The sequence below is a fragment of the Gigantopelta aegis genome, chromosome 8, assembly GCF_016097555.1.
Source record: "Gigantopelta aegis isolate Gae_Host chromosome 8, Gae_host_genome, whole genome shotgun sequence".
Classification (NCBI taxonomy): Eukaryota; Metazoa; Mollusca; class Gastropoda; order Neomphalida; family Peltospiridae; genus Gigantopelta; species Gigantopelta aegis.
Window position 1 is genome coordinate 27853096 of NC_054706.1, and position 14854 is coordinate 27867949.

The following is a 14854-nucleotide window of genomic DNA, read 5'->3' on the forward strand; positions in this document are numbered from 1 at the left end:
ACAGAATGATGGTGTCAATACTGGTACAGCAAATGAATACTTCTTAAGCGGTCATTGAAAGCATCCATGAAATAACGTGATAGACAATAGCTAGTATTAAAACAATTCACAGGGAAAATGTATTTTTATTCAAATTTGTAAATCTACTCTGTTTAAAAGACATTTTGTTTTTATTGGCATAGGAAGAGGGGACAGAAGGGGCCCTTAAGGGGGGTGTGTCTCTCACTTTTCAAAGTGAGGAGGCAAAATGCGTTTATGTTCAGGTCACCCCCATTTTTAAACTTTATATTTCTGAAATTCTGCTCGAATTATATATATATTATTATATATATTAGATACTATTTGGTGTCTTTGATGTTCAACAAGAACATTATTTCTTTTTCTTACACACCCGCTGGTGAGAACATCATTCGTTATTTTTTATAAAACTTTTAAAGTCTAGACTCGAGACTCTAATCGACTCTGAGACACTAATGTCATGACAACACCATACAAATTGTATGCGTGTGACGTCATTAGAGATTGAGTCTGGACGTCCTTGCACAGATACATAGTTCTGTGCCTGAGTACTCGAGTACCCGTGGAGACCCTAACACAAACACATCCACACGCATAATCCGGATTCTCCTTTCACTGACACCCAATCCATTGTGTAAAGACTACGAGAGTTGGGTTGCACAACATCAATCGATCGCTGTTGAATTCAGTAGACCATAACTAGACCCCACATAACATAAAACCCCGCATAATTTTAGAATTGCTTAAAAATTAAAAACAAAACGACGATTATTGTGGGAGGGAGTAGTCATATATATATATAAACCTCAACAGACAAGGAAATTGCAAAAAGACTGGAACCTCAACAGACAAGGAAATTGCAAAAAAATACTGGAACTCGATGATAGAATTGAAGTATCAGCAAATAGAGATCCATTCATAACACTGAAAGACCATAAACCGGATTTCAACAACAAGCCGACATGCAGACTAATCAACCCAAGCAAATCAGAAATTGGCATTATCAGCAAGCATATTTTAGACAAGATAAACATACAGATTATCAAGGCAACCAAAGTGAACCTGTGGAGAAACACAAGCAGCGCCATAGGATGGTTCAAAAATATCCCAGAAAAACATAAACACGCATTTATCACCTTTGATGTGTGTAACTTCTACCCATCGATATCAGAAGATCTCCTAAGAAAAGCACTCGACTATGCATCAACATTCACTAATATTACACAACAGGACCAAGAAATTATTATCCACACAAAAAGATCACTCCTGTACCACAAAGACTCACCATGGATAAAGAAAGACACAAACAACATGTTTGATGTGACAATGGGTTCATATGACGGAGCGGAAACCTGTGAGCTAATAGGTACATACATGCTTTCGCTGATTGCATCAAAATTCAAAGATGAAATAGGACTATATCGCGACGACGGTATTGCAGTATGTAAAGCCACCCCAAAAGAAATTGAAAAAACAAAACAAGAAGTCAACAAAGTATTTCAATCAAACGGCCTAAAAATCACAATAGAAGCAAACAAGAAAATCTTAAACTTCTTAGACGTAACCTTCGACCTCACAAATGGGCACTTCAAACCATACATGAAACCCAACAACAAATTATTATACGTCCACCATCAAAGTAACCATCCTCCGACAATACTAAGAAACATCCCAGCAAACATCAACAAGAAACTAACAAGCATCTCATCTAGTGAAGAAATATTTAAGGAAGCCATAGCCCCCTACCAAAAAGCAATCACAGAAAGTGGATACGATTACAAACTTACATACAACCCGCAACCAAATCAACCTTCAAGACGAAAGAACCGAAAAAGAAACATCACATGGTACAATCCTCCATGGGACTCTAACGTCAAAAGCAGCATCGGGAAAAAGTTTTTAAACACAATCGACAAATGCTTCACCAAGAACCACCCATTACACAAGATCTTTAACAGGCATACACTCAAACTTAGCTGCTCATGCATGCCAAACATAAAAAAACACCATCTCATCATACAACAAGAAAATACTCTCTGATGCAACAACGACGCCAGCACAGCAACCAAAAAAAAGAGTGCAACTGTAGAAAGACACCCGAATGCCCACTCGACAAAAAATGCCTCCAATACAACGTGGTGTACCAAGCAACAGTGACAACAAAATCAAACACAGAATCATACGTAGGGCTAGCAACCAATTTCAAAGAAGGATACAGAAACCACACGGCATCCTTCCAACATGAAAACAAAAGAAATGAAACAGAGCTGTCAAAACACATATGGAACCTGAAGGACAATAAATAAAACCTGAATTCTCAAAACTTTCTTGGTTACGCGATATAGTTGTCGAGAATTACGTCATACATCAACTGATGTTGTGACGTCATCAGTCGCAAACGTTTTTAACAGTATTCGTTAATATTGCCTGAAGAGTGTGGTCATTATTTGACCATACGAAACAGAGCTGTAGCAATAAAACGATGAAGAACTACTGAAGTCTGGAATTATTTAATATATATATATATATATATATATATATATATATATATATATATATATATATATATATATATATATATATACACACACACACACACACACACACACACATATTGTCCCCTTGGAATTCATGTACACATCACTAAGGGAGTTAAGCCAGTCAGTTAATTTAAACACCATAATAACTCGAAAACAATATATTACAAAATAATATATTAATATTCATATATGCGATTGTAATTGCAACAAATTATTTAAATTAGACCATACAGTTCTTGATTGTCGGTATTTATTTCAGTACATGATTGTGGTACAATACCGGTATTCTGCATATTGTATAATACACATTTACAATATATACTGACACACAATGAAAACGCAAAACTGATATTTTTCAATATTTTGTTGTGATTAATGAAAAATATATTTATTGGACTTAAAATAACAATTTATGAGAGGAAGTCATTGATTGGTACTTTTGTCTGGGTTTTAATCCTGGTTTTGTTCACGTTACACATACAATAGCAGAAACACAAAATGGTGTGAAATGCGTTCACTACATGCTCAATCATGCTGCATGCAATGCACGTGAAATTCCAGTATGTAGACACATAAAAGTCACGTAACGGTGTCATATTCTTTGTCACATTAAGAATGCCACGACTCAGAGAAGAACAAAGGGAGCGAGCGTTGGGCATGGTTCAAGGGGGGACTTCGCAAAGCCAACTTGCTAGGACCTTCAGAGTCCATCCATCAACTATTGGACGACCAGTTGAACGTCATCAACAGACCGGGAGTGTCCATGATCGACATCGACCTGGTCAACGTCCCGTTACGACCCCATGCAAGATCGGCAGATTCAGCGACACCACCTCCGTGACCGGTTCAGAACTGCGACGATGACAGCAAGCAACACGATAGGACGTCATGGAAGGTATATCCATCCGATGACGGCCATCCGTCGACTCAGAACGGCTGGACTCCGATGCAGAACTTTTCGATTACGAATGCAACTCGATTACTGATGATAACTGGCCATGTTTCCATGTGAATGTATCTCATGAGTACCAGTCATTAATCCATCAATTCATTAATAGTTTGTCGTTATTTGCAATGAAACGTTTTTGCGTTTTCATTGTGTCAGTATATATGAAAATTATTATATAATTCGTAAAAAAACAAACAAATAATAAATAAATAAAAATTAAAAATTAACTAACAGTGTTGCATCAGCATTTTACCGGCCTCGGTGGCGTCGTGGTTAAGCCATCGGTCTACAGGCTTGTAGGTACTGGGTTCGGATCACAGTCGAAGCATGGGATTTTTAATCCAGATACCGACTCCAAACCCTGAGTGAGTGCTCCACAAGGCTCAGTGGGTAGCTGTAAACCACTTGCACCGACCAGTGATCAATAACTGGTTCAACAAAGGCCATGGTTTGTGCTATTCTGCCTGTGGGAAGCGCAAATAAAAGATCCCTTGCTGCCTGTCGTAAAAGAGTAGTCTATGTGGCGACAGCGGTTTCCACTAAAAAAAAAACAGTGTCAGAATAACTATGTGTTTGACGTCCAATAGCCGATGATAAGATAAAATAAATCATGTGCTCTAGTGGTGTTGTCACGGGGATCCTATAATACCCGTAACTGAATGAAACACGATTGTCCAAATATCTCTCCTAACTGTATATCTATTAGATCTCTCTGTAACGGGCAGTTATACCCGCTGTGGCTCGTCTAGGTATGATCAGAGATAAGATCTTATATATAGTATATATTATTATAGCACGTTTAGTTCACTAGAAAACACAACAAAAACACAATACACTTTGGAATCTGTATTAACCTACGCTGACAAATGTACTGCCGCAGTAGTTAATTAACAACAACAAATAATAACAACCCAGAACTGATCACTTAATTAGTTAATCTCTAGGTGTCTAGTTTACACAATATGCTAATCACTTCACCGTGACACAACACCCACACGTGTGATAATTGAGAAACGCTTCCAGGAGAACTTAATTAATAAAGGAATTACAACTCTGTTCCTAACTGGTTAATTTTTAATTAACCCTTACTACTCGTTCAATAACGTGTGATAATTGAGAAACGCTAACACACACACGTGTGATAATTGAGAAACGCTTCCAGGGGAACTTAATTAATAAAGGAATTACAACTCTATTCCTAACTGGTTAATTTTTAATTAACCCTAACTACTCATTCAATAACGTGTGATAATTGAGAAACGCTTCCAGGGGAACTTAATTAATAAAGGAATTACAATTCTATTCCTAACTGGTTAATTTTTAATTAACCCTTACTACTCGTTCAATAACGTGTGATAATTGAGAAACGCTAACACACACACGTGTGATAATTGAGAAACGCTTCCAGGGGAACTTAATTAATAAAGGAATTACAACTCTATTCCTAACTGGTTAATTTTTAATTAACCCTTACTATCCCTACAGTAACGGGTGATAATTGAGAAACGCTTCCAGGGGAACTTAAGTAATAAAGGAATTACAACTCTATTCCTAACTGGTTAATTTTTAATTAACCCTAACTACTCGTTCAATAACCTTGTAATACAGACTTAATACTGGTACCTATCACAATAAAGACAATAACCTACAGTTTACCTAGGTCCTCTAGGATGACTGGCTAAGCTTTATATATATAGAACAGTGAGCCTACAGAATTACTGCGTCAGATGACCGGCAGAACCGTCTAAATAATATTGGTATAATACAGTATTAAAATAGTTAAAGTCACATCAATCACATCAAGGTTATATACAGAGCAGAAATGATATTTACCAAGTCCAAACGGACGAACGTTCCCTGGAAGCCTTCCTATGTTTCTCCCTGATATATCTAAAATCCTAGCTATTTATTCAAAACACTCAGAGACAGCGACTATCGCCTGGGGGCACAACGCGGTACCTCACCTATCATCTGATATTTCCACCTCTCCCAGAGTCGGTATATTTTTCTCAGATCGTCAGACTTAATGACGCCTAGTCGCCAAATCACGGTTGTGAAAACCGCACTCGCGGAGGTATTACGTAACTACTGGCCACCTGGGCTTAAGTGCATATGGAACTGCACACGGCCCTCTAAAACAATTAATATCGCCACAGGCGAAAACAAAATTAAGTGCATGTTCCGTCACAGGTGTCGTTAAATAAAACAAACTTTACTTCTTTTTTAATCAGCATTTGTTATGATGAATCTTATTTGAAGAATGCAGGATGTTGCATTTCAGGACATCTAGGCCAAGTTCAGCCAGCGAACGTTTTGCTAACGTTCGCGAACTATTTGACTGGTTCCCGACATGGCCATTTGGTTTAACGTGAAGCGCATAAACCAGTTTAGCGGACGTTCTTCTGCTGTCTGACTGAACACAACCCTGGTTTTCACAATTTTCCAATGGAGCATTCGCCTGAATTCCCCTAAAATTCATGTATTAATTTAACGTAAACACAGTGACATGAAAATAATACAATGCAAAATTACATATATTATTTTTTTTTATTAATATTAATTTTTGCTATTGGTGACCTAATTGTAACGCACTATTTGATTAGAGTATGCAGTTGTTCATTGTACGTAATTATTTGATTGGACCACGGGATTTAGTATATGGCTGTGGTGTTTATCTATTAAGCATATACATATCTATAAAAATGCATTTAAAAAGTGTTGCATTTACCAGCATTTGTTATGATGAATTTTACTTGTAGAAAGAATTTCAGGACATCTAGTTCGTTACAACCACGAACGCATATATGAATACATGTATTTCTTTTTTAAAATTGGTCAATTTGCAATGTATTATTTTCAAGTGATTATAAAGGACACTGTGTTTAAAAATTTTAATGAACTGGTTTGACTCCTTGATGACGTGTATGAATTCCAGGGCTGTCCGGAGGGGGGATACTCCTTCCAAAATGTAACATATAGGAGACATATTCACAAAACATGCTAATATAAGTTTACGTTTTCTACTAGGAGTATTGTATGGACAAAAGAAAATTAAATATGTATACTTAAAACTATATTAGTTGTACCGTTACTAGTAATACGAATTGTGGTTGTAGATTTAGGTTTACGTTTAAAATTTGGTTTGCGATGTTTTGTCAAAATGGTTCCAGATGTTCTTCGTAAGTAATTATTTTGGTACATGTAACATGACTGTGACGTTAATATATTCAACGTACACACACACACACACACAGAGGGAGAGATGTGTATTGATAGAGAGGGGGGGGGGGGGGAGAGGAGACACACACACAGGTTAAATTTACATATTCCTATTACACACACACACACACAAACGCATGCACACACACACACACACACACAAACGCATGTGCACACACACACACACACACACACACACACACACATACATGTATATATATAATATATTACATGTATAAACATTTATACATCGTGAAAATGCGTTAACAATTGCATTTGAGGAGAACAAGTTTTCAAAATATTCCTGGAGAGCACTAAATATCCACGAGCTTTGCGCCCTCGATTTTTCAATCCGCACCCCCCCCCCACACACACACACACACACACACACCACCACCACCACCAATGTATATTTGCTTCCGGCATGCCTCGTGCAATTGGGTTAATTATGTAGAAAGGCGAGTCGTCACCGAGAACTAGATTGTTGTTTTCTTGGAGCATTAGTAAACACACATGTCGAGGCAAGGATAAGGTGCTGTCACAGATGTAGAGCTAATGAAAGATAGAGACATGCGCAATTACGCACCACAGTTAAAATGGTGAAGCACACACACACACACACACACACACACATCTCGCACACACAAACACACATACACACACACATCTCGCACACAATGCCAGGAGCACTGCAGCAGCAGCGATGTTTTTATATATACATATATTTATACATGTATTTGTATACACTGTGTATATGTGTGTGTGTACTTCCTACCCACTTTTTGGCACCTTCCTATGCCCGTGATGAGAGATAGACATACCATTATACCATACAGAGAAAGAGAGAGAGAGAGAGAGAGAGAGAGAGAGAGAGAGAGAGAGAGAGAGAGAGAGAGAGAGACGGAGGGAGGGAGGGTGGTGGAATGAATGAATGAATGGAATTTTAACAACACCCCATCACGAGAGAGAGAGGAAAGGGACACCATGAAATACATACATACGAAGTGAGAGAGAGAATGAGGCAGACAGGCAGGCAGACAGACAGACAGACAGAGACAGACAGACAGACAGACATATAGTTACATTCGTTCAATGTTTAAAAAATATGTTTTGAACATAACCGGATAATACAGAATTATCCCCCTTATAATTATTTAGTACTTGATAACAATTATATGTGAGAAAGTGAAACTATTGGAAATACCACAGTCATGCAAAGTTTGTTTTTGTTTAACAACACTACTAGAGCTGTTGGAAGTCAAACATTTGGTAATTTTAACTTATAGTCTTAGAGAGGAAACCCGCTATATTGTTCCATTAGTAACAAGGAATCTTTTATATGCACCATCACACATACAGGATAGCACACCCAGAAATAGCCTAATGGACCCATCGGCGGGGATCGACCCTAGACCGCCCGCGCATCAAGCGAGCACTTTACCACTGTGCTACGTTCCGTTCCCCCGCAGTCATATCCACAACCCGTTCCAAAATGATATACATGTAGTTTATTTGTTTAACCTCAGCACATTGATTTATTAGTTATCGGCTATTGGATATTAAAACCTTTTCTTAGCCTTTTTTTTTCTGCCAGTGTTTTATTACTATTATTATTATTTGCTTTTATATTGGCCCAGAAATATCGTTAATGTCAGGGATTGAGCCCTGAATTACTATCTTACAAATAATGTTGAATATAAGTAATACTATATACATATAATACATACATTTTGAAAACTAGATGTCCTGGAATGCAATTTCCTGCCTTCAACAAGTAAAATCAATTTCTGCTTTATGATTTACTACCAATAATATTTTTTATTCAGAATTATTTGGCCGTGACTGATCTGGATAACAACATTTATTCGTATTAGCATTACTATCAAACTGTTATAGCTATATATGGCTGCAAACGAAACACTATGCATTTTAACATGGATTACAATTAATTTTGAGGGCAAAATGGTGGAAATACATGGTAAAAAGGTATCAGTTTATTTATTTTTACCGAATTTGAGGTTTTGCTCCAGCACTAGGGGAAGTTGCCTCCGCACCCCCCCCCCCCCCCCCCCCCCCACACACACACACAAAATTATTTCAAGCAATTAGGACATGGGGATTCCCATGGTATTTATCGATATAAAAAATGCTTTTTCACTCCATTTGATAAAAACGTGATCTAAGTGTGTTACAGGTTTGTAGATTAACCAAATTATAATTTATTTTCGCTGGATGGAACTTGGGTGTGCGGCTTTAACTACCGAGAGAGCTATTTACCGACCCTCTTTCCAAAATGAGATTTTGCTCGTCATTGTCACAAGTGCACTTTTATGTTGCATGACATTGTCACTCGTGCTGTATGCTCGTAGGGTAGGTTGGAGTTCGTAGAGTTCGAAGTAACCCCCTAAAATTAACACAATCAAGTGAACTAAATACTCGAATAAGTTTGTTTTGTTTAGCGACATCACTAGAGCACATTGATTTATTAATTATCGCCTATTGGATGTCAAACATTCGGTAAATGCGACATATAGTCTTAGAGAGGAAACACGCTACATTTTTTCTATTAGTAGTAAGGGATCTTTTATATGCACTATCCCATAGACAGGATAACACATACCACGACCTTTGATATACCAGTTGTGGTGCACTGGCTGGAACGAGAAATAGCCTAATGGGCCCACCGACGTTAACACAGTCATGTAAACATTTTATATATATATATATATATATATATATATATATATATATATATATATATATATATATATTTCAAGATTCAATGCTCACATTCTCCCCCCCCCCCCCCCCACACAAACACCACCGCCACCAACTGCACCGTAATGCATACAGATAGGTCATTGTCCTACATACAGGGTACATACTATATAGTATATACAGAAGGGTCTCAGATATCGCTATAAAGAGATGTCAACATACACAATATATTCACTCGCTTCACTCGCCAAAATGTCAGGACCCCAGGCGTGAGTACAGAGGGGTGGGGGTTGGGGGTCGAACCAATCTAATTAAAATTAGCTCCATTATTACATGTGGATCTAACAGCAGCCAGTTGGAGCTCATGTCCACCAATCAAAACCTTACTTGCAGAATCACGCCAGTGATTTAAAAATAATTTGAAAACATTCTGAATTATCCTGAGGGTATACGGCATGTTTCGTGTGACCATATGTTTGACGTCCAATAGCCGATGATAAGATAAAAACCCAATGTGTTCGAGTGAAAGGCGAAGTGTGATTGGTCAATATTTAAATTATTATTTACAGACGAAATGTTACTTGGACATTGGAGACTACGCAGTGTTGTTAGCAATCTGATTAAAATTACTTCTACTGGTCTAAATAAGGCATTCGTAATTCACATGAAACATGTCGTATACCCTCAGGATAATTCGGAATGTTTTCAAATTATTTTCAAATCACTGGCATGATTCTGCAAGTAAGGTTTTGATTGGTGGACATGAGATCCAACTGGCTGCTGTTAGATCCACATGTAATAGTGGAGCTAATTTTAATTAGATTGGGGTCGAACGAACCCATCCCTGTATCAAAGAAAATGTGTGTTTTTAAAATGTATTTTCAGGAGGTGCATGACCCGACCCCGCTATAAACCTCACTCGACGGAAAGAAAAAAAGAAAGAAATGTTTTATTTAACGACGCACTCAACACATTTTATTTGCGGTTATATGGCGGCAGACTTATGGTTAAGGACCACATAGAAAATTGAGAGAGGAAACCCGCCGTAGCCACTTCATAGGCTACTCTTTTCGATTAGCATCAAGGTTTCTTTTATATGCACCATCCCACAGTCAGGGTAGTACATACCACAGCCTGTAATGTACCAGTCGTGGCGCACTGGCTGGAACGAGAAATAGCCCAATCGGCCCACCGACGAGGATCGATCCCAAAGCGACTGCGCATCGAGCGAGCGCTCTACCACTGGGCTACGTCCCGCCCCTCACTTGACGAAGTCTAGACTCAACTCCCTGCACACGCGATGGACTCCGTATTTCCAGATCCACCCTACGGGCACGTGTGTGCTATCTTACAAGAAACTAATCGACTGTGTTATTTATAGTTCTACTTGTATTATATGGGTCCTACCGGCCTCGGTGGCGTCGTGGTTAGGCCATAGGTACTGCGTTCGGATATCAGTCGAGGCATGAGATTTTTAATCCAGATACCGACTCCAAACCCTGAGTGAGTGCTCCGCAAGGCTCAATGGGTAGGTGTAAACCACTTGCACCGACCAGTGGTCCATAACTGGTTCAACAAAGGCCATGGTTTGTGCTATACTGCCTGTGTGAAGCGCAAATAAAATATCTCTTGCTGCCTGTCGTAAAAGAGTAGCCTATGTGGCGATAGCGGGTTTCCTCTAAAAAACCCAGTGTCAGAATGACCATATGTTTGACGTCCAATAGCCGATGATAAGATAAAAACCCAATGTGTTCGAGTGGCGTCGTTAAATAAAACAAACTTTACTTTTATATGGGTCCTAGTTCAGGTACAATGATGTGTGCAACTAATGCGCTTTGAACCCGCGAATAAGTTGTGAGGAACATTGGCATAGCCAGGATTTTGTATTAGGGGGCACCCACATTTGGGGGGGGGGGGGGGAGGGCGGAGAATGACACTGTCTATTAGTGGTGCAACAATACATCGAACTATCGATATGCTGCGATAGTCAGTGCCTCGATAGCAATGCATCGATCGTTAATTCAGCTATCGATAACTATCGCAATTGTTTGCTCAACTATCGATAGTTTCGATAGTATGCATAGTGAAAGCATAACAACAACAATGTGTTGTCTTTATATTATAAATGTATTAAGTAGGATTACACTACCTAGTGACATTATTACAAATAACCTAAGTTCAAACACAGACATACACACAAACACAAACTTACGTACATACGCACACGCACGCACACACACATACACATATAAACGCACGCACGCACACACACATACATACATACATAAATACATACATACATATTGCCCCTGCGCGTGCTGTAACCTCACCGTGGTGCAGGGTGTAACATTCTCTTTGAGAATGGCCAATACAGCACAAATCCCCTTTTCTTCTTCGAGATACAGTTAACATTTTGAGTAAAAGTCAGTATCTATCTGTGATATTTGTATTTTTTCACAGTTCTCTACACTGTGTTTTTATTTAAATCTTGGATTTTTATATTGATGTTGATCATCACTTTATTTGTTTGCATTACCATAGTTTGACACCCAATAGCCGATGTATTTTTCGTGCTGGGGTGTCGTTAAACATTCATTCATTCACATACATATTGGGAGACTGAAGTAAATAGTTTTGTGAAATATCTATTAATATTAGTGTAATCAAGCGATTTAAGAATTCTCAATACTATTGCAATAGTACTATCACTATTGCAATACTATCACAATAGTATTTTAACTATCACAATACTATTACAATACTAAAACTAACTGCAACAGTCACTCCTACTGTCAATGAGGAAAGTATAAACGATGGTGGGGAAAAAAGAGAGGTGTGATGGGGTGAGGAGGCAATCACACTGTCTATGATGACAGTATAAAAGATGGTGTGATGAGGAAACATGACAGACATAGCTCCCTGGCTACGTTTGTGTGGAAACGAGGAGGGGCGGGGAAAGCCTCCTTCCATAAACATTTAACTTTACATAATGTATTTGGTGTGTTCTGACGTTTTTAAAAAGTATCATTTTGTTACATTATTTTAAAATACATGTAAAATACATATAATATATATTATTTTAAAATACATGTAAAATACATAGTGTGGGGGGTGGTGGTGGTGGTGGGGGGGCATCTGCCCCCCTTGCCCCCTGCTAGCTACGACCCTGTATACACATCTCAATTTTTGTTTGTTTGCTTGCCGTTTGTTTGCTGTTGTGTGTCTGTCTGTCTGTCTGTGTGTGTGTGTGTGTGTTTTAACTTATATTCATGTCGGTGAATACTTGATTCTTTTTCTTTTAACTTTATTAACGTGCCTATATCTCCCCCCCCCCCCCCCCCCCCCCCCCCAAAAAAAAAAAGGGGTTCAGACATGTACTTGATTCATTGAAAGCTGTCTGTTGACCTGTCGTTCAGGGTATATATATTATCCACGTGACAGATAAACCGGGTCAGGGTCAACCATTCATAAAAGAGTTGTGTGACGTATGTGCATAGTCAGCTGCCTACTGAGACCGGGTTACCTGAACACGTGCTATTTTGAAGTGAAACCCGGGAGATGAATGTGCCACTTATTAGTGAATTGTATCCCACACACACCAAATGTAAATACTAACGGACAAGTCCGCGGCCTAAGACCTGATATAGCAGACCTTGACATGAAAAACAATGAGGGAATAAGTAGATAGATAACACTAAAGAGATCGATGCTTTGTGCCCCACCACTAAAGTATATGTGCCTGCAACACTTCAATTTAATTATTTTTCCTTAAAGGGACATTCCTGAGTTTCCTGCAATTTTTAAGATGTTATTGACTAACAGAGACGTTTTGACGATTGTAATTACATATCAAATATATTTTTATGCATAAAATATTAGTGGCTGTATATTAAACGTGTTTTTGATCGTTCTAGTATTTGTACTAGTTTAAATTTCTTTTTATTTCCTAAATACGTTTTTTTCGTACGTACGAAATTATTTGAAGACAAAATCCAGTCTGGGCTTCTTACAAATATTAAGACGACCAGAAACACATTGAATATACAGACACTGATATTCTAAACTCGAAAATATATTTGATATGTAAGTTTAATCGTAGAAATATTTTATTAGTCGGAAACATCTTACAATGCAGCAAACTCGGGAATGTCACTTTAACTCTCTCTCTCTCTCTCTCTGTGTGTGTGTGTGTGTGTGTGTGTGTGTGTGTGTGTAAAAAACATTCAAATCCTCTTGTTTAGTTTTCTTATTTATAAGTATAAAATGTTTTTGAAGGAAACAAGAAAAAACACATGTATAATTGTATTTTAAAATGCAGCTGAAGCGCTGGCGAGTATTTTCCTTATACATATTCTATATATAAAACCGTGGCATTACCACCGGGGTCAGCAAACACGACATTAAAAAAAATTAATAATAATAAGAATTTATTAAATAAAGTGTAACATGCTGACTCATTCAGTGAGTTATCACTTTCGCTAACATAACATATCTTTCCTCAGTTCACGACAGTTAAAAAAAAAAAATACTATGCACGAGTGACGCAAATTAGCAACAACCCGCGAAATTAATTATTTCCTGTTCCTCAATACCATTGGCGTAGCCAGGATTTCATGTCCAATGTCTGCATTTTTCATACTTCCACATGCTAGAGAAAATATAAACACATATATATGTACAAATTACTGCTTTTTTAATTTTAAAATTCAAACAAATATATCACGGTCGACGTCATTACAATCACCTCCACCCCACACTTGCAGAACCGTCATAACCGATGGGGATTGGAGAGTATGTATGTATTGATGTATGAATATCTATATATTCATATATATGTATGTCGAGGATGACTGTTACATACATAGATATTAACGCACTGGCGCAAGGGATAATTAAATCATTTCTGGCCTCACAAATTGTCGCGTGCCGTTGCTGGGACTCGAACCTATGGCACCGATAGGGATTGGTGGGTATGTATGTATTGTATGTATGTATGTATGTATGTATGTATGTATGTATTGTATTGTATGTATGTATGTATGTATGTATGTATGTATGTATTGTATGTAGGTATGTAGGTATTGTAGGTATGTAGGTATGTATGTATGTGTGAAAAACATATTAAAATCCTCATGTTTGATTTTGTTATAAGATTCTTTTCCTTATAAATATTATATATATATATAACCGTGACATTCCACCGAGGTTGTTGTTTTGGGGCACCTATGAGTTACGTCAGCAAAACAACATTTGAAAACAAAATAATAATAATGTATTAAAGGCAGTGTGCCACGAGTGACGCATCCCGTAAGATATCGCTTTCACTATCATAACATCCCTTTCCTCGGTTCACCACAGTCATGTGATAATAAACACGACAGTAAACCCCCCCCCCCCCCCCCCAAAAAAA

The 14854-nt window shown here is 37.9% G+C and overlaps 1 protein-coding gene across 1 annotated transcript in view; it reads left to right on the forward strand.

Moving 5' to 3' along the window:
• Nucleotides 1-14854, forward strand: part of LOC121378370 (4-aminobutyrate aminotransferase, mitochondrial-like) — a 47680-nt gene that overhangs the window by 822 nt on the left and 32004 nt on the right. The window lies entirely within an intron of this gene.